The sequence below is a fragment of the Rhinolophus sinicus genome, linkage group LG01 (assembly GCF_036562045.2).
Source record: "Rhinolophus sinicus isolate RSC01 linkage group LG01, ASM3656204v1, whole genome shotgun sequence".
Lineage (NCBI taxonomy): Eukaryota > Metazoa > Chordata > Mammalia > Chiroptera > Rhinolophidae > Rhinolophus > Rhinolophus sinicus.
In genome coordinates this window covers 101503938-101516444 of record NC_133751.1, presented here as the reverse complement: position 1 = coordinate 101516444, position 12507 = coordinate 101503938, and the positions used below count along the sequence as shown (strand labels likewise).

The following is a 12507-nucleotide window of genomic DNA, read 5'->3' as shown; positions in this document are numbered from 1 at the left end:
CGTGTGTGGCTGAATGAATAACAAATGACCGAGCTATTAAGACACTAAACAAAAGTCATCTAGGCCCATAATATTGATGTAACAGCATCTCAATATTGTATGTGCTTTCATCAGTTTGTGTAGAATAAATCTTTCTACCTTTAAAAAAAAGTCCTACTGAACTGGGTGGTCATTTGTTCCAGGCATTTTTTAAAAAGGGAATTCTGCTGTAGCTCTTCTGAGTAGTTACATATGTTTAATATTACAGGTATATCTACAAATGTATGATTGTGCAGTTTCCAGGGTTTTTTGGTTTTGTTTTTTAACAAGATCTAGTTCCTGATGCTGGCCTTTATAAGTTTGTCTTCATCATAAACTGCCAAATAGACAACTAAATGTAGTATGTCAAATAGTTAAAATTATATAACATGTATCGCTGTACACCCAGACCTCCTTTCATTATGATTAAAATCTAATTTTTAAATTGTTTTGAGAGAGCATGAATTAAGGAAACTACAAAGTGTGTGTGTATTATATAATATATATATAAATATTATATATAAATAGATATATAAATATTATACACACACACACACACACACATATCCCTCCCCAGAGCCATGATCAAGAAGGAGTTTATTAATGTCCTTTCAAACGTGAGCTCCAGTCCAAGTGCTGTGCTTGTGCATACACATGTGTGTCACATGTGGGGGGGTGTTCACAAGGATGTTAGAAAATGAGTTGTAGTACTCTGCTTTCATTCGTTGTTCCATAAATATCCAAACTGTCAAGTTTTAGTAAATTGCAAATAAAGAATCTACTTTTGTCCAACATTTATGACAGTTTATCTGCATTTGAACATAGTGGCTTGCTGTACTGTGAATATTTCCTATAAAATAGCGTTTGAGTACATTAATGTGACCAGACTTCCAAAGCCCCAAGATAGCTGCACCAGTTGTCACAGTGCAGGCAGATGTGATGTGAGCATCCTACGATATGCATGTAAATTTATATATTTCCCAATCATCCTCTATGTTGGAAGAAACATCCTGGTTTTTAAGTTATTTAATTATTACCTAGGCTCCAGTTTCGAGTTTTAAAATTTGTAAAGGTAAAATGTTTTTTTCCCTCAGATTAACACAGAAAATAGAAAGACTAAGGCACATTAAGGCCAAAGGCTGCATTTTGTAGGGGATAGGTTCTGGTTGAATGAGATCTGGGATGTGTGCCAAATTAATAGAAAAAATCCTGTTTTTCCTCTCCAATAGCCACAATGTTCATTATTAAGAAAAGCATATGAACCACAGGATTTGATTTTAATAACACCAATGTCTTCATTAATCTGTACATTCCATTTAGCCTCATTATTGAGCAAATGCTGAATTAATGCAGCACATATTACTGTTGGACTTCCCTCACAAAACCTTTCTGCCCTCTTTTATCATTCATTCAAGGACTATCCGGTATATATGTCGTGTTTTTAAATAGGCTTGTGGCCCTGGAGAGCTGTTTTCTTACCTCGGCTCTAAGAGGCAACCTTAGGCTTGGGCATCTACAAAGGGCTGTGGGAAGTGAACTGCAGATTTTCATTCAAAACCATAATTATTTTTCTGTCATTTTAATGCTATCATGTCAAGAAGGCCTCTTCGTCACCTGCAACTGAGATGATATTTCCTTGATGGTCCCTGGGCCTCCTTCTAAATCAAGAGTGGTGATAGCCAACACTGCTTTGTATCTGCGGAACAAATAGTGGCCTTTGTCCAGCACAAGTCCCTAAACAAACTTAATCTCTCTAACACTGTGACAGATGACATTTAGATGTCCTTGTTACCCTTAAAATGAGTTTTATTGACAATCAGAGAACAAAAAGAAGGCCCGGAGAAAGCCCAATGTTTTATAGACTTGCTAACAACATCTTAGAGCAGAGGGTGAGGAGAAAGCCTGAAGTTGCCCCCATTTTCCCCTGCTTTGCTATATCACCATGACAACAGATATAGAAATCACTTAGTGACTCCTAGAAAGAAAACACAGTGACACAGTACCCCTTGTATGGCGAATCAAGCTAAAGCCTTCATTCAAATGGCTATTCAGCTTGGGCATTCATGTAGAGGATAGGGTGGATTTTACACAGGTAACTACAAGAGAAAGGCCAGCAAACTCTCCAGCCACAGCATATGGCAGAGTCTCTGTCTAATTAATGCATCCTCAATAGAATTGATCCATTTTAAATTTGTTTTCCTTTACTTGAAACATCATTAATGTAAAGGGCAACATTAATCAACATCGTGGAACTTAAAAGGGCATTAAAGAGTGATCTTTTTCCCTATGCAACAAGAATCTTTTCAAGTCGTTGTGTTAACGGCCGCGGCTTCTGAGTTTAATCAGAAGGCAAATCTAGAGAGGCCTCTACTGGCCAGTCTCTCTCTGCGCAGCTGTCTGAGGGGAACCGTCCTGGAAAAACAAGTAAGAGAATGATTTTCAGCTTTTATTGGGAGGGTGCACACAAGATGGATCACCGATGAACACACCGTACAAAACACTGAATAATGGCATTCACACTTTTGAAGTTGTCAAGTGTAACTGTTTTTTTTCCCCCAGGTAATAAAAGGACCGTAAAGCTCTGATGAATGAGCTGCTTGAACATGTTGAGATATTTTAAGATTATTCAACAATGAAATAACAGGTAATCTTTATTTTTTTAATTGTACGTGATACTCTCATGCAAGTTTGAGATTTAAAACCATTCTAATAGGAAATCGTATTTCTTGACATTGTGTTTGGGGTGGGCGTTGGATGGTGCACACTGTTCACAAACATATCCAAATATTTTCCTCAACCAGCAAAAAAACTGAAAGAAAATCTTCAGATAAAACTTAAGTATCCAAAATTATTTTTTTATTAATTGCAAAACAAAGTTTACTGCCAAGATTTCCTACTTATAGTGAGGAAATGTGAACCAAATAATAGTCCTCTCAAGTGAAATTTTACGTGAAAATATCATTGCAGCATGTTTTTTCGTTTGTTTGTTTCTTGGGTTCTTTTTGTTGTTGTTGTTGTTTTTAATCAATTAGGCCAAGAATAGCCTCACTGCTTTTTACAGTAACTTTGGGGGAGAAAAGAAAGATTTTATTTTTTCCACCAGAAGTTTAAAATTATTTAACATTTCCTGGGGTAAGATTATATATGATGTGTTTTCGTGTTCTGTGTTCCCCTTAAGGGAAACTTAAGGGTTTTTTTCTCTCTGAAAAAAATGACCTGACTCCACATGTGTCCTTTAACTTTGAAAGTTTTCAAAAGGCAAAATCCTAATTCTGTTCTTGTTTCTCAACATTCATATTTTTACAGTCAATACTATTTGAAATCTGATCACACCAGGATGCTATCTAAATTGCCCTTCAAAAATCTCATGAGTTATTTTTTTGTTGCAGACTGATATCTTTTACTTTAGGATTCCTCTCGGCATTTTTTTCAGTAGGGTCATTTCACATTTCAAATTGTTTCATGCTTATTTGAGGTAAATTTTTAGTCAAGCAATTTTTCATAAGATACTTTGGGAAGCATGGCTCAGTAAATTACTTTCTGGATTATGCAGGTAATGTATGATCTTTCAAGTAAATTCTGTTAGATGTCTTGGGATCACTACCTTGTAGTCCCAATAGTGACACCTACTGGTAGGAAGAGAACCAAAAGTAGTTTTAGTTCACTTTCTGTTTATTGTTTGGAGAATGCTACCAGGGACTCTGTTGATGTATACACGTACTTATTTACAAATTTTTCAGGTCTTTTAAACATAAAACTGTACATTCCCCAAATTTTATTAGTGAGAGGAAAAGCCCAAACAGTATAATGTAAATATTTAATTATAAAACACAAAAGTTACTAGCAGAGAAATGTGGTCTAAGTTAACACTGAATAGTGTGCAGATATGTAATTATGATCTTTTCGGTTCTTATATGGCATAGAAAAATGAGAAAACAAAATTTTGCAGTATTTTTCCTGAAAGTGCCATATTTACAGTTAGAAATAGAAGATGGACAGTCAAAAGTCTTAACAGAAATGTTTACCATTTCTCTAAAGTTTCCTTACATGTTTATTAAATGTTTTATGTTTAAGACAGAGCAAAGTTGATCCATGAACAAAAAGTAGAGTGTATACTTCAACCATCTTGAGGTTTTATGCTAACACTAAAAATGTTCTTCCAGACATGGATTTATCACACAGAGAGACATTGAAATCACATTGGAATGTGATCATTTCTCAGCTGAGCTTGTTCTCTCCTGGTTGGTAAAATATTGGACACAATGAGAGCATATTCTGTGCATCAGAGAGGATTCAACATTAAGAAACAAACTGCCAAAACTGATCTGCTATTGAAAGGAAATAATGATCTTTGTTTCTCTGTGAGGTTTCAGTGATACTTCTTTCTAAACTATATTTGTTCTTAATTTATATATACCATTAGTACATCAGAGAATTTCTATTTTTCATACAGCACATAAAGACTTTCATAAGACACTGCTTTAAATAATAATCTGAAGGCCCAAATAACACCTGTATAGTTCTTTTCTTTTTTTGACTGAGTAGCAATTTACTTGTTAAACTATAAAACATAACATATCAGTAATTCTGGAGTTTTACAGTCACATGAGATAAAAAATAGCAAAATAGAAAGTAATCAACTTCAACCCAAATTCAATTGGAGTGGGCATTTCGATGCAAAATGTGGCTGATACTTCTTTCAGAGAACTCAGGATCTTTATTGATATTTCAGATTACAAAGAAAAGATGTCTATTGGTCCCCAAAAATATTGTTTTGCTATGGGTATTGTGGTCAGGCATATGGTAAACCAGCGAATAATTTACTCCATGGTACACATTTATGACTACTTTTGTGATATCACTGTGAGAAACATGTGAAAATGTCTCACAAATTATGTGGTAGACAGTTCTATTGGTGTCTTTGAAACCATCTTTGGCTCTGCTGTGTGCCTTTGTTTGTACAACTTGAGCACATGCGTCAAAATGTCATCCAGATTACAAGCATGCAGGAAATGAAGTAAACTGTATCAATATCAGGAGCATGCTACTTTATTTCATTAAATACTTCATCAGCCAATTTCACTTGGTAAAACTGAAAAATTCCTTCTCTGTATTTCTTGCAAGAGATGTTTTATAAGGTTGTTGTTTATGATCTGAGAAAAAACCTTCAATAATTATTTATGATAATGAATATGAGGAAACAAAGGATTTTTTTAAAATCACACAAATTGCAACGCACAACATTTACACAAAATTATTTGGCCAACACCCTGGCAATTAAGTTGGGATACAATGTGCTCAGGGTGCAAACGAGAAGAGAAATGAAAACAAAATAGCCACAAAGATTAGGAAAGTTTGGTTTTGAGTTGGGTGTTCCTGAGTACCTGAACTAGCAATTCAGCAGATGCTCAGACACAACTATAAAGAAAGGCCTTATTTTGCCTTTAGAGAGTTCACCCAGAGATTACACAAGGGATTTGCACAGAATAAAGCTTCACAAAACCCAAAGGCTGTCAGAAGGAAACGGTATCCAGGAGGACAGGGCAGGCCAAGCATCCCTCCAACAGCAAAGCCACACAAGAGAGCCAGAGGCAGTGCAGCGGCTGCCAACACAACTGCCTGCCACGTCTGCCAAGGAGCCAGAAGCCGCTTGTGGGAAAATATCACTTACCCTTAGCATCTGGGTCCTGTGATTGTTATCCAAAGAGACAGAGTGGTAAGATATAGTGGGATAAACAGCATCCCATTAAACACACACATGCACACAGACATGCACAACACACAAACACATACACACATACACACAGAGAAATACACACACATGCACACACACACACACACCATTCTCTCTGTCCACAGAGAGAGATAAGCCATGCACTGCCTTGAATTAGAAGGACTTCCTCTAGTTGGAATTTTTCAAACAAGATTGATTCTTAGTTATATATTCATACTTCATAATGAGATGAGCTTTAGTAATTACTTTTCACCAATAGCTTTGGTCTGTAAAAAACAGAAATTGGTTGTTATTTGCAATGTTTGCAGATGTGTGTAGTCCACTATGAAAATTTTATTCCCTTGGTTGTAGCTGGCTGATAGAATTATTTAAAAATTAAAACCTGATCATGGACAAACTAAACAAACTAAAATGAGCTTTGATGTTAAACTTCTTTTTCCTTTTTTGGTTATTGTGTCACTATTTATGTTTAAGAGGCCAGGTTCTAAACATAAACTAACTCATAAAATAATTGGGAAATTCTTATTCAATATGTATTATATATAAGCATAATGCAATATAAATAATTTTTAATATATAATTATGATTTTAGTATAATATATATATTGCATATGTACTGACTTAAGTTTGATAATGTCTTTTCTAAAATATACACTTTCAATTTACTTCTGAACTAGTGTTTTTGAAGTTTCCAAACATAACAATGTGATCATGTAGATTCATTCTGTATTGAAATATGGGGCAGGGGAGGGAATCTTGAGAATTTAAAGATTGGAGACACCTTGTGGTTAGCACAAAAACCTTAACTGTTCAGCAATATACTTATTCTTTGAAGATTATCATAATTGTAGAAAGCAAGTAATGGCCTCTTTTTGAGTCTTCAGTAAAAGGGTAGAAAAGTATTTTTCATTTTAAATATTCTGCTGTCATATCAAGAACAGAAAAGAATGCTGTTTTAAAAGTTGATGGCAATATGAAGTACCCAAAGATACATTTTTTTTTCATATTTGAATTCATAACAAGTCAATTTGATTACCCAGGATAATGGAGAGCATTTGGAATAACCATCTCACTTATTCACACAGTGAATTTATTATTAAAACTTTTATTTTCCATGAATAAAATTAAAATTTCAGTTGCATTTGGATGACTAAAACCATGTGCATTTCAAGGTCATAAAATCCAATTGCTTATTTATGCATGTTATCTGAGAAAAATGTATATGGGTCATTTTATGCTATGATATACATATTGACATGCATATCACTACTTATAAACATATTCCACATGTACATAAACTATATTATATGGACATTTAATTTTTTTATTTGTACAAATAGCAAAGTCATTTAGGAGTGTCTTCCATGTAATGATAACATAAAGACAGTGTTCAAGGGAGATAAAATACTGTGGAAGTGCAAAACCACATAGTAAACAATTGATATGTTTTATTAATTTTTGTTGTTTTTCATACACACACACACACACACACACACACACACCAAAAGAAATTAGATTCTGATAGTGTTTTGATTAATAGATTATTTTTTTCTGCTTCCAAATAATTTTCAAATCATTCAAATTTAGTTCCACATTTATAACACTTCTATACCAACTAGAAAATGATGGTGAAAAGTATTTCTTTTGTATTGCGTATCTGTGGTGGTGGTGGAGCCTGTGAATCAGAACAATGCTCAGTTATGGCAACAAGGAAGAAGATAAAGGAATAAATAGATTCTAACCATTTTATTTCACTTAAAAATTTTAAATGCTCAACTGAAATGTGAAATACTTCTACAGTTTTTATAAATGCATAAAATAATTTTTGACTAAATGCAAAATGTCAGTAAGAATTCATAAAAACATTTTTGTGCTAAGTGATGTTTCATTTCCCATAAAGGAAACAAATGTCTCCAGAAAGATATGTGTAAAGTCAGACCTACTTTCTCAAGGACGTTTAAATCATTATACTCTAAAACTACAATCTTAAAAGCAAGCATTTCATTTTAATTTTATGACCAAACTAGTTGTACATATTTGTCACTTTTGTTATACCTTTTCCATAAAATTTTTGTGTTTGTTTCCTTGTCTATTTGCCTTCTTTTTTTTCATTTCATTTTCATTGCTAAGGTTTGCATCAAACAATTTCAACTCTTGTTTTTTCAATTACATTTATATCGTGCCTTTAACTTTTATTATAATTGTTTTTTTTTTCTTAAAATTAACTGGTTTCTTAACCCATGAATTTAATTAGGCATTCTTTAATATCACATAATACATCTTAGGATATAGCATTATATAGAAAAGCATTTCTCCAAATCCTAGTGTATTAAACTGACTGAATTTCACCTTAATATAATTACATGTGGCAGGACCATTTAACCCTTGATGATCTTAGTATTTTAAATTCTAAAAGGGAAGATCACACTCATTTACTAAAGCCAGCACAGTTTGCATACTTAACTAAATACATAGCCATGAATCCCAGGGATTTTTTTTTTTTTTTCCCTGTAAGATACCAGCTGAAGCTGCAGAGGACAACTTAGCCTCCCATTCCCTGTGTTCATCCTATATTCTTTACAACTGTCCAAACTGTATTAGAATTTGCTTATAATGATGTTATATGATGTCCTTGTTGTGATACCTGTGTTTGCGGAGAACTTAATATTGATTTACTGTGTCTTTCGCCCGTCTTTGAGCAGCCTAGATAGCAATTACAGCTGTTGGTGGTATCTATTTTGTCTTTTCATAATTGTCATTTCTTGGTCTACTTAAGATTAAAATATGAAAATTGTACCACGTGCACATCAACAGTGCATTAGCCAAGTTATCAACAATATCTGTGAAACAGCATCATTTTAACCATGGTTCTTTACATTGCCTCTTTATTTTATTTATGAACATTGCATGCCACAGTATAAACTTGAACAAGGAATGCATTCAAAGGTGAGCCTCCTGACATCAAGTTCTCATCTGGACCATGACTATCTTCCTGAGAAATCACCAGGGTCTTCTCAGTACCTACCTGCCTCTGCCAAATGCTTTCTCCCCCTCAGACTGAGGTTTCTGACAAGCAGGGCTGCTTTGTTATTTTTCAACTCTGACTTTAAAGAGCCCTCACAGTTTTTGAGCTCTCTCTACTATTCTCATTTTAATCTACATTCCATAAAGAATATGGTACTTTTTACAGGGAAAGCCATTTTTTAATAGTAGAGCAGACTTGAAATGAGTTTTTCCTAATCACAAAGAGGCCTACCAGGTATAGATTTCTTCAAGGGACCATTAAGAGCTGCTTCAAAATTCAAAAATGTGTCATTTGAAGACCAAAAAAACTTATATGGGGTTTAACACTGTCTGGGCTCCTCTCATTAGGAAATTTGTCAAACAGAGGCTGTAAAAATAAGTTTTAAATTGGTGGAGAGGAAACTCTTTTTGCAACTAATTTTAGATATTTTTTTTTCTGGTCGATTTATATAAAACGCACAGTTGAAATAACTGAAGCATTTTACGATTCTGTCTTGACTCAACAAACCTTGAACTGCTGGAGAAGGATTTTTTATGATGCACAGTGAAAATAAATATTTCAAGATGAAACTGAATAAATATTTGAATACTCCCCCCTTCACACACACACACACACACACACACACACACACACACACACGCTTTCCGACCAGCAGACTAAATCTACCTAGGCCCTGAGAGGCATTCATTTTAAGAATCAGTATTTTTTATTTTACTACATCTGTTTTGGAGACTTTTCAAAAAAGGACTATGTGCTGGGAAATAATAAATGCATCTGCAATCTCTAGCAGAGGCCCTTCTTCACGATACCGTGTTGGGTGTTTGTTGGTGTTGTTATTGTTGTTGTTGCAACCTAGCTGATAAAGGGTTTCTCTTACACAAGAGAATTTTGACAGGGTTGACTCCAGACAGCTTTCCAGCTGAGGTCTGGGGCCTTGCTGAACCTTCAAAATTTTCCCATTTGAGCTGCATCAAAGTGAAGGAAATTCAAGGATCACTAACGTCTCAGATGGTAGCACTTGCCCTAACAACGAAGGTTCAGGAATTCGTTGGAGCAGGCTGAGGTCATTTTTCTCCCCTTTTCTCCTAATGCTTTTCTCTATTAATCAGAGCTCAGAGCTCAGATTGGTCTTCAACTTCCTCCCAATCCTTGCTAAGCCTGTCATTTCTAGCTATTATTTACTTTAATGGACTTTGGCTGATCCCTTATGAAGCTTTGGATCTGAGAATAATAAGGCTAGAGAGTAAAGCTCATGGACATGGGTGTGGGTTTGCCTGCAGATTAACCGTGGCAGATGGGCTTTATTGCGGCTTCCTGTGTCCTGAGTGTTGATTGAGAGGGTATAATGAGAGAGGTGGTGTCTACACAATGGTCACCGCCACTTCATTGCACTTTGCGTCTAAACAACCCCATTTTTCTAAATCTTTGGGTTGTGAAATTTTAGGAAGTCAGAGCACAAGAACAAGTGCAAAAACAACTGTAAATAACCATGAATGTTAATCCAACACTAATTGGTCCCTTCTTTCAACATGAGTCCATTTTGCTCAGTTTTTAAAAAAAATTCTGGGTAAATTAATAGCAAAGATGGTTAAAAAAATGTTCTTGCATTAGGTAGTTTAGGATGCAATAGTGAGCAACATGTATTTTCTGTGTGTGCTTTTTGTTTGCTTGAATTTTTTTGTTTGTATTTTGTTAAATATATGCTCTGTTTGATTATTACCACAGACAACAAAAGCTGAAGTTGTCATTATCATCAGATGCTTTGGGAGTTATCATGTGGAGGGTATTTTTTCTGAATTAAACTAGAGGACACTAAAAATAATATCAGGGCAATTGTTTCATCCCTTGCATAGCAAATCAAAGAATTTTTTTGCCTTTTTTTCCTACATTTGATTTGAATGTCTGCTCATTTGCAACTAGCCATGCAATTAAAATATTTTTGTTACAGGTGCCAACTAAAGGCCTTTTACACATTTCTCATTTTTAAGATTTTACTTAATTCCTTCCTTTCACCAATGGATTAAATCACAACTATTGATTCTTTTCTTCCTTTGGGGCTTTACCCATCTGTCTTAATGCTTTCATCCTACACCCCTTGGTCTCGGAGGGGTGTTCTGAGAATGAACCGCCAAAACCTGGAGAAGACTAGGTCAAGTTTGTGTACAAGAGTTTAAATTTTTAGTGACAGTTCTCTCTCACAGCCGCCTGAAAGTTTCCACACAGTGCTGCACAAGCGAGCACCACCAATTATCCTCCTCCTTTGAAAACCATTATCAAGTTTTTCAAAACTTCTTTCATTTCACTGTTGTCATTCAATGAAAAGGAAACTAACCACCATGTCAAGACAACTTCGCTGCCTAGCAACGCAGGGCCACATTTTAATTCTGACTTGCTTCTGGTCTTGACTAATAGAAAGTGACTATGTTAAGCCAGTCACAAGAGTTGTTTGTCACTTCTGAAATGCAAACAAAACTATATTGTTTTCCAAAGTATTGGGTGTGATTGATGTAAAGATTTACAGTAACATCATTCATTTTCCCTTGTGTTTTAGTAGGATTGATGTCATATCCTTTCATGCTTTATTAAATGCTTTAAAAGAGCTCAAAAAAACATGACGCTTTTTGTCCTTTAAAGAGTCTAAAGAGGGTTTTTTTTCCAGTGAACTAGACTCCAACAACTTGTGAAATTTAATGAATCTATTCAACTAATGTCAGCCACATCAATAAATAATTTAATAAGAAACCATCATCCATGAAGGCGAATGCAGTTCAAACAATCAGAGAGGAACAGACCAGACCAAGGTCAACATTATGGGGTGGGGAAGGAATAGTTAAGCTTTTAAATTGTGAGTCTTAGGGTTTGATTGATCAAATTTTCCCACAGCCCTGTATCCTTAGCTGTTGGTATGAAAAGCTGCAGGTTGCTACTAGTGCGATTTTAATGATAAATCTCTTCAGGCATATATGTTGAGATTTCTATAGTGGAAACAAACACATTTAAATTCCCTAAATTCATAAAAATGGTTATTCAAATGGAGAACTTGTAGTTGTGCTTAAAAATAAGTCTGCTGCAAAGGACTGGAAGCCAATCAATAAAGTAGAAAAGTATTGCTGTTATATTTTAAATGCTCTCTAAATTTGTTGCCATTTTTAGTGTTTCAGATAAATGTATAGATGAACTTTATTTACTAGATACTTTAAAATATGCCAAGATTTGTGTTTTGAATGTGCATAATCTAGATAAAGGTAATATTCTTCTTCAAAATGATATATCAGAATAAAAGAAATTACACATTTAATTATCATTTCTTTGTGATGTTTTCATATTCTAAGCAGTAATACAGCATTGCTTATCATTTAACAGAATGTTTATTAAAAACTACAGCTTAGAAATATCAACATCACACAAAAAAGTTAAGCTAGACTTCAGCAGCATGAAAAGTCAGTAGACATGTCTATTCCTTTCAATTCTGACCTCAAATGGCTATCCTTTTCCATAAACCTTTACTCACATTCAAAAATGAAAGCTAGTAAAGAAGGGCAAAAAACACACAGTTGAAAACTCTTTAATCGTAATAGACATATGTTTTGAGATGAATAAAAAGTATTGAACATGAAGGATAATAATTGAGGTTAAAGAAAAAGAGGTTATTTATCTTGACATTAATTAGAAATCTTAATGGGCTTTTATAAACTTGAAAAGACTCAATTTGTTAGCAATATTTTGTCCA

General features: G+C 34.4%; 1 long non-coding RNA gene across 2 annotated transcripts in view; it reads left to right on the top strand.

Annotated features, from left to right (window-relative positions):
• Positions 1 to 1964: 1964 nt before the first annotated feature.
• LOC109456546 (uncharacterized) overlaps positions 1965 to 12507 on the top strand; it is a 107484-nt gene continuing 96941 nt past the window's right edge. Inside the window, exons 1-2 of one of the 2 annotated variants that reach the window (XR_002138889.2) lie at positions 1965 to 2442; positions 2578 to 2662. This is a non-coding gene — a long non-coding RNA (uncharacterized LOC109456546). The remainder of the gene's footprint in view (positions 2443 to 2577; positions 2663 to 12507) is intronic. The other variant, XR_012496842.1, reaches the window with a different exon arrangement.